Here is an 11,235-nt window from a genome sequence, read left to right as displayed (position 1 = left end):
ATTTCGGACTGTCTCTCGACCATTGCCAGCAGTCTGTTGTGGGGGTATCTTTGTGGATTTCTGTGGGCCTCTCTAGCACTTTGCTTCTTCCTATTCTCATGTGGTCTTCATTTACCATGGTCTCCTATTCCTTGTTCTCCCTCTCTGTTGTTGATCCAGCTGGGATCTCCCGCTCCCCCAAGCTCTCTTTCCTTTGACTCTCGCCCTTCATTACCCCCACTCATGTCCAGACTGTTCATGTATATCTCTTCCATTTCTCCGTCATTGGGCGAACCCTGTGTCTTTCTTGGGGTCCTGTTTTCCAGGTAGCCTCCCTGGTGATGTGAGTAGCAGTCCAGTCATCCTTAATTAAATAAGATGCAGTTATTTTTAGTTTCTAAGATTTTTTTCACTCTATAACTATTATTGTAGTTTTGTTAGACTCCATTCTGTATGGATTAGTAGGAGACTTTACAGAATGAGCCTTTAAATTCTTCAGAAAACAAAGCCAATTTCTCTCTCTCTCTCTTTCTCTCTCCTTCCCTCCCTCCCTCTCTCTTTCCCTCTTCTTCTCCTCCTTCTTCCTCCTCTTCCTCTTTCTTTTTCTTCCTTCTCTTCTTTTTCTTATCATTCCTATTTTGATGAGAGCAAATACTAAAAGTCATTTCCCAAATTCATATCATTTTGCTTTGTTTAACCGAGGATACTCATGTGACTATACAGATTTGAAACTATCCCTTGGAGCCAAGGGACTCACCAACTGGTATGCAAACAAAGACAATGCCTGCTTCTCTTCCAGAATCTATCAATAGCCAATAGTTCATCAGGCAGTGGTAAGGTCTAATGAACATGTCCCTTAGCCATGATTGATTGTTGACAAGCCCAGTCTAGTGCAGATAAAGTATAGGTAATCAAAACATCTATGAATTAGTGATTAAAATTACAATGTTGTACTCAGAAAATGGTATTTTGAAGCTTTTCTGTCTATCTTTGAGTTCTTTCTTTCTGTCCTCTCTTTAATGGTGTTTCCTGAGCCATAGAGGGTATAATATAGATGCATTGTTAAGGCTAAGCCCTAACTGGTAAGTTATTATCAGCATCTTGAGAAGCTACTAGTCTCTGTAGTCACCACCATTTATTGCAAAAAGAGCTTCTCTGATTAAGGCTGAGAGTAGCATTTGTTTATAGTTAAGAGTATGGATGTTTAAAAACAGTTTTATGGTATCAATTTAGCTAACAACAATAATAATGTCTGCCCTAGGGCCTATGACTTCATCAACTATATGTCTGTTTGTTTTTATCAGGTTTACAGTACTAGGCATGTACTATCTCACTTCAAGTCTATGTTTCCTTGTTGACTGTTAGCCCGCCTAACTTTATACACAATATCAAATATTTAATCATGAACTTTATAGATACTAGCATGAAGCATATCATCAAAAAAGATTATTTTATATTATTTATTGTGGCTCTGCTTGTCCAAACAAGTTTGGATTTCACATTATTTATACATACTGGCCTCTAAGATGGTTCCTAACATTCCCTACTTTCTTGTATTCTCTCCCCACTTTTCTGGATTTGCTTGTTTAGGGGAAAGATGATTGCCACATTCTGAAAAATTCTATAGAAGAATTCACATTTGGAGAAATGGAACATTGTTGACAAGAGCCAGGTAGATGAATTTTATGTAGATTCTCTAGCCAGAGTCATAATGCTGGTAATTGAAGCTCCAGTCAGCATCATAAAATACTCTGAGCCAGAACCCCCTTCTAATTCCCTAATTTCAGAAACCAAGATACAAGAAATATTTGTTGTTTAGGCCACTAAATGCTAAATTTGGGGAGATTTGTGACAAACAAAATACCAAATTTGAGAGATTTATTACAAAAATATAAATGACAAACCATCCAAGTGTAATTATAAGACTAAGGTCTAAGAGCAAAATTAAAATATTTCTGAAATCATAGAATTTTGTCATGATTTTTATTTTCTATCTTATATTTTTTCTCCACTCCATTTCTCTTCTTCAATATGAGGGCTTATAATATCCCAGGCTGCCTTCAAAGATGTTATGTAGTCCAAGATGACCTTGAGTTCGTGATCACTCTTCCTGCACTTCCAAAATGCTTGGATTACAGGTAGGCACTACAAAAACCAGGCTTTTATGTTTTTAAACATATTGTTTTTAGAAATAAGTTAAATTTATTTGATAAAGTTTGTTTTAAAATTATTATTTAAATAGTTCAGTGGTACATAAAACAGAGCAAAATGAAACATTAAAAAAAGCTACAAAGAACGTTACCTGAATTCAAAATGCTTACAAAACTGTGCAAAATATGAGCATTACTGCTTATGTTTTATTATAGCATTTTTAGTTACATAAAATTACTTATCACAGAATAATGAGAATTCTACTCTTTGCAGCATAAATATTTCCTTTTAGGCTCTCTTAATGTTTATAAGAACACAACATCCAGTGCAATTGTTCTCATCCTTAAATGTATGCCTTTTTATTTAACCCAACTCTAATAAAAACCAAAAAGAAGAGAGAAGTTAAATTAACCTATTACATCAAAGGATTAATCTAAATGAAATAAAAACACATTATGTTATATTTATTATCACATCATTAATTAACTTCTACAGTAAATTTTTGGAAGAAATATCTCAAGAAAACATAGCTTCAGATATTTAAAATAAAATAAAACCAGTCATGCTGTAGAAAAAACTGTTTTTCTTTGGACAGCTACACTAACTCCAGTCACACTCTAATCTTAACACATTCTTTGTCTACTATCTGCCTAAATTCCAGAGTATGTCTAAAGAGTTAAGATGTTTTAAGTCCATATCAATAATAGAAAACTGCTACAACTGATAAGCACATCCAGCAAAGTACTGAATCTAAAATTACACTAGTCTGATTTCTGTTGTGATGCTGACCTCAGTGGAGAAAATACCTCCATCACATTGACTTGTAGGCAAGTCTATGGGGGATTTCCTTGATTGGTGATTGGTGTGAGAGAGCCCAATGCTGGCAAGTGTCCCTGGACTGTACAAGAAAACAGGCTGAGCAAACCAAGGAGAGCAAGCCAGTGTGCAGTATTCCACAATGATCTCTGCTTTGGTTCCTGTTTCCAGGTTCCTGCTTTGCCTTCCCTCAGAGATAGGTTGTAACTTCTATGATGAAATAAATCCTTTCCTTCCCAAGTTACTTTTGGTCATGGTCTTTGTCACAGCAACAGAAAAATAAACTATGACAACCTCGGACAGAAGGTTAGTATATAAATATACAAAAAACTAAAAAATTAATCTAATAAACAAATAATATGAAAACAATTTAATTAAAATTGGAACATGTAATTAACCAGAGAGTTCTCAAAAGAAGAAATAAAAATGGTTGAGAAATAATTATTTTAATGTTCAACTTTCTTAGCAATCAGTGAAATGCAAACTAAAATGACTGTGATTCCAACTTACCTGTTTCAAATGGCTGTTAAAAAATGACAAATGCTGGCATGGATATGGGGAAAGAAGAACACTTACTGAACACTGATGGGAGTGCAAACTGGTGTGGTCACTATGGGTATCAACATGGAGGTTCCTCAATAAGTTAGAAATAGATCTACCATATGATCTGGTTATACTACTTCCAGGGCTATTCCCAAAGTACTCTGTATCCTACACAGGTGTGTGCATGATAGATTACTTTATCTCAGTTTGAGTAAACTGCCCTTGCAGTCAGAATTAGCCGCCATGGAGAGTTCTGGAAGAATGGGCACTATGTTAAGCTTGTGCAAGTTGTGGAATTTCCTAAAAATTGCTATGTGCTATATTGGTATGTCACCTACTGCTTTGGTTATTGATTTCCACTGAGAGGTTATATAACAAGAGTTCAGAAAATTGGTTTTGTGAATAGCATGTTTACAGCATACAGGAAGTTAGTGACAGTTTGTGGCAGATGCCAACACCTAGCAGAATGAGTAACATTGTAATTCTCCGAAGCACAAATTCAAGGATGTCCTTGTTTGTTGACTCTTCAATCTATCAATTTGTTGTTCTGTTCTACTCAAGAATGACACATTCAATAAGTATCAGGCAGCTCTTTTCAAATTGTCTACTCTTGCTTAAAAATTTATTCCCAGTGCCTTCAAACAACATTTATTATCTCACAATTCCTGTGGAATGGGAGCCCAGGTAAATCTTAGCTAAGTGTCATGAACTTAAGGACTCTTACAAATCTGCAGTCAGCTAGAACTGTGAACAATCCAAGGCTTGAATAAGGAAAGATGCTTTCAATCTCATTCACACTGATGTTCTCAGGGATCAGTTTCTCACTGCCTGTTGGCTATCAGTCTCTCTCAGTTAATTCCCTGCTATTTGGGCTTCCTTACTAGGTAGTTCACAAAATGACATATGGTTACAGACAAAAAGAAACAGCAAAAGAGAGCACAAATAAGACAGAAGGAAGAGTCCTTTGTAAACTAATTGTAGATGTAATAGCCTATCACATTTGCCTTGTTCCAATCAAGTTACTAGACACAGATTATACACACACACATACACACACACACACACACACACACACACACACACACACACACACACACAGGATTAGATTTATAGTGGCTACAGGAAGCAGAAATCATTAGTAGCCATCTGAGTTATCTATCATCTCTCTTTTTTGGTTATCATGAAGATTCTTCACTTCCAAGTAAAATGTTTGGACATTACATGTGATTATTATTCTTAGAAAACTGCTTTTAAAATATTTTGATTTACTTATAGATCTGGTCTGATCAACTTGCTAACACAACAACCCTTGTAATTACAAATTACATGACAGGTCAAAAGTTAATAAATACGATATTACTGAACATATCAGAAGTTCATTTCTAATTTCTTCTAATCAGAAAACGTCCCTCCTCCCCAAAGGTATATGTTACTAGGCCAGAGCAGAACAATATTTAGCCTGGCACTAATTTTCTTCATTGGTAAGGTAATATTTCTGAGAATACACCTTTGATATATCAACTGGGTTTTGTAGCTTGGCTAATTATGAAACTATATATTTGAGCATCCTTTGAGATGGTTCATTCCATGTCCTTGGATGGTCTCTTATATTATAAATATTCTAAGAATTAGTATTCTAGGGAATGTTGAAGAGAGCCATCTTCAGATCTTCTGGATTTTCTCTCTCAGGTCAGAAACCACTATTTTATTTTTTCTTAATTTTATGAATTTCAATGTGAACAAAATCTTGAAAATAAATAAAAACATCAGATACCTTAATTAACCAGATTCATGTAGTCTAGACTGTGAATATGAGAGAGAACATACATCTCTTTTTTTCTGAGTTGTTTTAACTTTGCTTAGTATCACACATTTTAATTCCACCTATTTTCCTGAAAAATTTTAAACTTCATTCTTCTTTAAAAGTAAGTTATAGTCATAGATATAGAGAAGAGATAGAGGTGATATACACATAGGTATAGATATAGATACATACAGTTAGATATATGCTGTGGGATGTCTTTCTGTATGCTGTGAATATATGTCGCTCTGATTGGTTGATAAATAAAGCTGTATTGGCCTATGGCAAGGCAGCTTAGAGGCAGGCAAGAAATACAAGCAGATAGACAGGAAGAAGAAAGGCAGAAGAGGAGCCGGGCGGTGGTGGTGCACGCCTTTAATCCCAGCACTTGGGAGGCAGAGCCAGGCGGATCTCTGTGAGTTCAAGGCCAGCCTGGGCTACCAAGTGAGTTCCAGGAAAAGGCACAAAGCTACACAGAGAAACCCTGTCTCGAAAAACAAAAACAAAAACAAAACAAAAACAAAAACAAAAACAAAAAAAAAACAAAGAAAGGCAGAAGGGAATAGATGCAAGCCAGCCACCCAGGGAGTAACATGTAATGGGATGCAGGTAAATCTACGGAACATGTGGCGATACATAGATTAACAATTTTGGGTTAATTTAAGATGTAAGATTTAGATAGCAAGAGGCCTGCCATAGACTATACAGTTTGAAAATAATATAAACCTCTGTGTGTTTATTTGGAACCAAGTGGCTAATGGACATGGATGGGAGAGATTTGTCCTGAATGCAGGGCCTGGGCAGAAACACAGGAAAACTTCCAGTTACATATATACCAAATTATTGTTATCTAATCATCTATAGATGAACAACTAGGTTGATTAGAATTCTTTGCTATAGTGAATAAAGCAACAATAAGCATGTGGTATACAAATATCTCTATGGTAGGGTATGGAGTTCTCTGTGTATATGACCAGGCTTGAAATTGCTGGATCATATGGTGGTTATATTATATTTTTATTTTTTTTTGAGAAACCTTCAAACTCATTTCCACAATGGCTATATTATTTGCACCCCCACCAACATAAGAGATACACTTCTTCACATTCTATAACTAGGTGGTGTTTCTATGTAGTTTTAATTTGCATTTTCCTGATAGGGATAATGAACACATTTTATACCATATTTTGCCCATTTGTATTTCTTTTTGGCCATTTATTAATTGACATTTGTTTTATTCCCTCGACATTTAATTTCTGTAATTCTTTCTAAATTTGGGATATTAGGCCCTTGTCTGAAGTGTGGCTGGTAAAGATTTTCTTCCATTCTGTGGGTTATCTATTTACTCAGCTGATTGTTTCTTTTGCTATACAGAGACCTGTGTTTTCATGTAGACTCATCTGTTGATACTGGAGGTTAATTCCTCTTCTGTTGATCTATTTTAAAAGCCCTTGCCTGCCTCAATATCTTGAAGGGTATCCTTTAAGGTACCTAAAAGCTTCAGAGTTCCAGGATTGAAGTTAAGGTCTTTGATCCATTCTGACGGCATTTTTATACAATGTGAAATATATAAATTTAATTTCGTTATTCAGCAGGTAGCAATCCAGTTTTTGTCAGAACGATTTATTGAATAGGTTATAGTTGCCCAAAGTATGTTTTTTTTCAACCTTTGTTAAAAATTGCTGTTTTATTACCAGGTCCTCTATTCTATTCTTTTTGTCTACTTGTCTATTTTTATACCATTACCAGGCTGTCTTTATCACTATAACATAGTTTGAGGGTAGATATTGTGTTACCTCCAACACTGTTCTTAATCCTTAGGATTGCTTTGGCCATGTATGACTTTTTTGTGGTTTCATATGAATTCTTGTATTAGTGTTCTAAACCTGAAAAATATGGCAGGGATTTTGATAGGTGTTGTGTTGATTCTATATATTGATTTTGGTAGGACAAACATTTCTACAATATTAATATTGTCTATCCAGAAACATGAAATAATTTTCCATTATCTAGTTACTTATGTGAATTCCTTTTTCAATATCTTGAAGTTTTCTTTGCAGAAAATTTTCATTTCTTTAGTTAGAAATATTCCTAAATACTTTATTTGGAAGGGATTTTTATGAATGGAATATTTTTCTTACTTTCTTTCATGGAGAATAGACCATTAGAATACATTAAGGCTATTTTTTGTATTGATTTTGTATAGTGCAGCTCGACTGTAAGTGTGTATTAGGTCCAAATGGTTTTTAGTAGACTCACTAGGGTCTTTAAGTAAGAATAATGTCATACTCACATAGGAGTAGTTTGACTTTTTCCCTTCCTATTATTATCCCTTTTACATCTTTTTGTCTAATTACTTTAGGTAAGAGTTTGAGCACTATATCAAAGAAGAGAGGGGAAGTGGACATTCTTATTTCATTTCTAGTTTTAAAGGATAAGTTCTCATTTTTCTCCAATTAATAATAATAATATTTGCTATAGGATTGTTGTATGCAGGCTTTATTAATTTGAGGTATATTATATATATTCCTAAAGTCTCTAGAACTTTTATCATATGAACATGTTTGACTTTGTCCCATGCTTTTTCAGCATATACTGAAATAATTATGTAGTTTTTTTTCCTTGAGTTTGTATGCATGGTGTATTAGATTTATTGATTTGCATGTATTGTACCAACCTTGCATTTCTAAAATGAAGAGGTCATTGGTTCATTATGTATAATCTTCTTAATGTATTCCTGAATTCAGTTTGTAAATATTTTGTTTAGATTTTTTTGCACATATATTCTTTAAAAAACAAACAAATGAAAACTGTAGCTGACATTTTTGTAGTGTCTTTAACAGGGTTTGGTATCAAGATGATATTGCTTTCATAGAATGAATGAATTTGGCAGTGTTCCTTCACATTATATTTTATGGAGCAAGTTAAGAACTGGTATGAGACCTTCCTTTAAAATTTTCATGGTAATTTCTAGTGATGTTCTCAATTTCACTGGACTCAATTGTAATGACACACTTTTGATCTCTAATTTTATTAATTTGTGTTCTTTTCTCTTTTTGTCATAGTAAATAAGGGTTTGTCTATCTTATTAACTTTTAGAATGAGCCAACTCTGGTTATTTTTTATATTATTATTTTAATCTTGATTTCATTAATTTATTATGTAATCTTTATTATTTCTTGCCATCTATTGTTTATGTTTAGCTACTTACTGTTTTTCAAGAGCTTTTAGATGTATCATTAAGTTATTTATTAACTCAGTTTTTTTAAATATGAGTATTTATTTCCATAAACTTTCTGTTTAGGCATGACCTTGGCTGTATCCCAGAGGTTCTGATAGGATATGCATGTTTTGATATTTATTTGTCTCTAGGATTTTTTAATTTCTTCTCCAGTTTCTTAGATGACCCACTGTTCATTCAAAATGTACCATTTAGTCTCCAAGTATTTTGTGGTTTCTGTAGCTTATTTTGTTGTTGATTTCTAGTTTTGTTGTATTATGGTCTAATAGCAGACAAGGAGTCATCTCAAAATTTTGTATTTGCTAAGCCTTGACCTGTATCTTATGCTGTTTTCAGTTTTGGAGAAGGTTTCATGTTGTTGTAGGATTACTACTGCTATTATGAAACACCATGACAAAAAGCAACTTGGGAAGGAATGGGTTTATTTTATTCACAGTTCCATATAACAGTTTATCATCAAAGCAATGGGGGCAGGAACTCAAGCACAGAAGAACTCTGAAGGCAGGAATTGATAAAGAAACCATGGAGGAGTGTTGCTTACTGGCTTGCTTCCCTGCCTTACACAGCTTATTTCCCAGAACCCAAGACCACCAGCCCAGGGATGGCCCCACCCACAATGGGTTTAGCCCACTCCATCAATAACTAATTAAGAAAATACCCTACAGGTTTGCCGACAGCCAGATCTTACAGTGACCTTTTCTCATTTGAGGCTCCCTCCTCCCTGACAACTCTAGCTTGAGTCAAGTTGACATAAAACTAGCCAGCACACTTGTGCTACTGGAAAAAAAAGTTGATTCCCTCTCTGTTGTGTGAAATATTCTATCTCTATATCATATATATATGTATATATATATATATATATATATATATATATATATATACATGTATATAATATATAGCTGTACCATCTATATCTGTGTCTGTTTCTGTGTCCCTGTCTATGTCTGTCTCTGTTTGTAATTCTAGTTCATCTATAATATATTTTAGCTCTGATTTTTTTCTGAGATGGGGTTTCTCTGTGCAACAGTCCTGGTTGTCCTGGAACTCCCTTTGTAGACTAGTCTGGCCTGGAACCCACTGAGATTTGCCTGCCTCTGCCTCCCAAGTGCAAGCACAGATTATTGAACAGAGATGACCAAGTCTCAGAGTTACAAAAAATGGGGTCACTGTTGCAAAATCAAATGATTTACAAGATAAATATAAAAATATCTCAACTAAAGTTGCTAAAGATGTTGTCAATAACAGAAATGAAAAGGCTGTTGATGGCACCTTCACTGCTGCTATTCTGGTATGTTCTATTGCTAAGGAATGCTTTGAGAAGATCACCAAGTTGCTAACAGCGGAAATCAGGAGAGGTGTGATGTTGGCTGTTGATGCTGTAATCGCCAAATTTAAAACAAACAATCAAACAAAAAACAGTCTAAACTTGTGACAACCCCTGAAGAAATTCCTCTCTCTGATACAATTTCTGGGAATGGAGAAAAAAAGACATTGGAAATATCATTTCTGATGCAATGAAAATGGTTGGAAGAAAAGATGTCATCACAGTGAAGTGTGGAAAAACCTTGAATGATGAATTACAAATAATTGAAGGAATGAAGTTTGATGGATGCTGTATTTGCCCATATTTTTCTAACACATCAAAAGGTCAACTTGTGAATTCCAAGATGCCTATGTTCTGTTGAATGAAAAGAAAATTTCTGTGTTCAGTCCATTGTACCTGCTTTTGAAATTGCTAGTGCTCACAGGAAGCTCCTGGCCATAAACACTGAAGCTGTTGGTGCGGAAGCTCCAAAGCACACTGGTATTAAACAGCTAAACGTTGGTCTTCAGATGTAGCAGCCAAAGCTCCAGGGTTTGGGGAACAGTAGAAAGAACCAGCTTAAAGATAGTGGCTATAGTTACTGGTGGTGCAGTATTTAAAGAAGAGAGTTTGAATCTAAATCTTAAACATATTCAAGCTCCTGACTTAAGAAAAGTAGGAGAGGTCATTGTCATCAAAGATGATGCTATGCTTTTGAAAGGAAAGGATGACAAAGCTCAAATTAAAAATTGTATTCAAGAAATGACTGGGCAGATACACATCACAACTACTGAATGTGAAAAGGAAAAGCTAAATGATCGACTGGCTAAATCTTCCCATGGAGAAGCTGTGCTTAAGGTTGGAGGGGCAAGTGATGTTGAAGTGAAAGAAACGACAGAGTTACAAATGCCCTAATTCTACAAGAGCAGCTCTGGAAGAAGGCATTGTTCTAGGAGGGGATTGTTTCAGTGAATCCAAGCCTTGGATTCTAGTGCACATGATGGAAAGGGGAATCATTGATCCCACAATGTTTGGAAGAACTGCAACCCTGGATGCTGCTGGGGCAGCCTAATTGAGAAGTACAGTGAAAGCTATAGTGACAGAAAATTCTACAGAAGATATGGTCCCTGGAATGGAAGCAATGTGTGGAATGGGAGGGGGTAGAGAAGGTGGTATGTTCTAACTCCAAGAAGATTGTTTTGTCCTTATCAATTAATTGTGACGGGAAGCTCAAGGCAGATTCTTCACCAATAACTTCAGAGAAGTCACCTGAAGAAATGACTGAAGAAGGGGCTGGCTGGCTGATCACATCAGTAACTGGTTTCCATTGACAATATATAATGTTTTACTTCTGTAGAAAATTTATTTTGTACTTTTGAATAAAGACATTAGTACATTTCC

At 35.1% G+C, this 11,235-nt stretch overlaps 1 pseudogene; it reads left to right on the top strand.

Moving 5' to 3' along the window:
• Positions 1-3,732: 3,732 nt before the first annotated feature.
• On the top strand, positions 3,733-10,906 carry LOC128116611 (60 kDa heat shock protein, mitochondrial-like; annotated as a pseudogene).
• Positions 10,907-11,235: the final 329 nt, after the last annotated feature.

The sequence above is a fragment of the Peromyscus californicus genome, unplaced genomic scaffold, assembly GCF_007827085.1.
Source record: "Peromyscus californicus insignis strain IS unplaced genomic scaffold, ASM782708v3 Scaffold_10__1_contigs__length_136768540, whole genome shotgun sequence".
Lineage (NCBI taxonomy): Eukaryota > Metazoa > Chordata > Mammalia > Rodentia > Cricetidae > Peromyscus > Peromyscus californicus.
The sequence above is the reverse complement of the archived record's forward strand: the minus strand, read 5'-3'. Positions and strand labels throughout refer to the sequence as shown.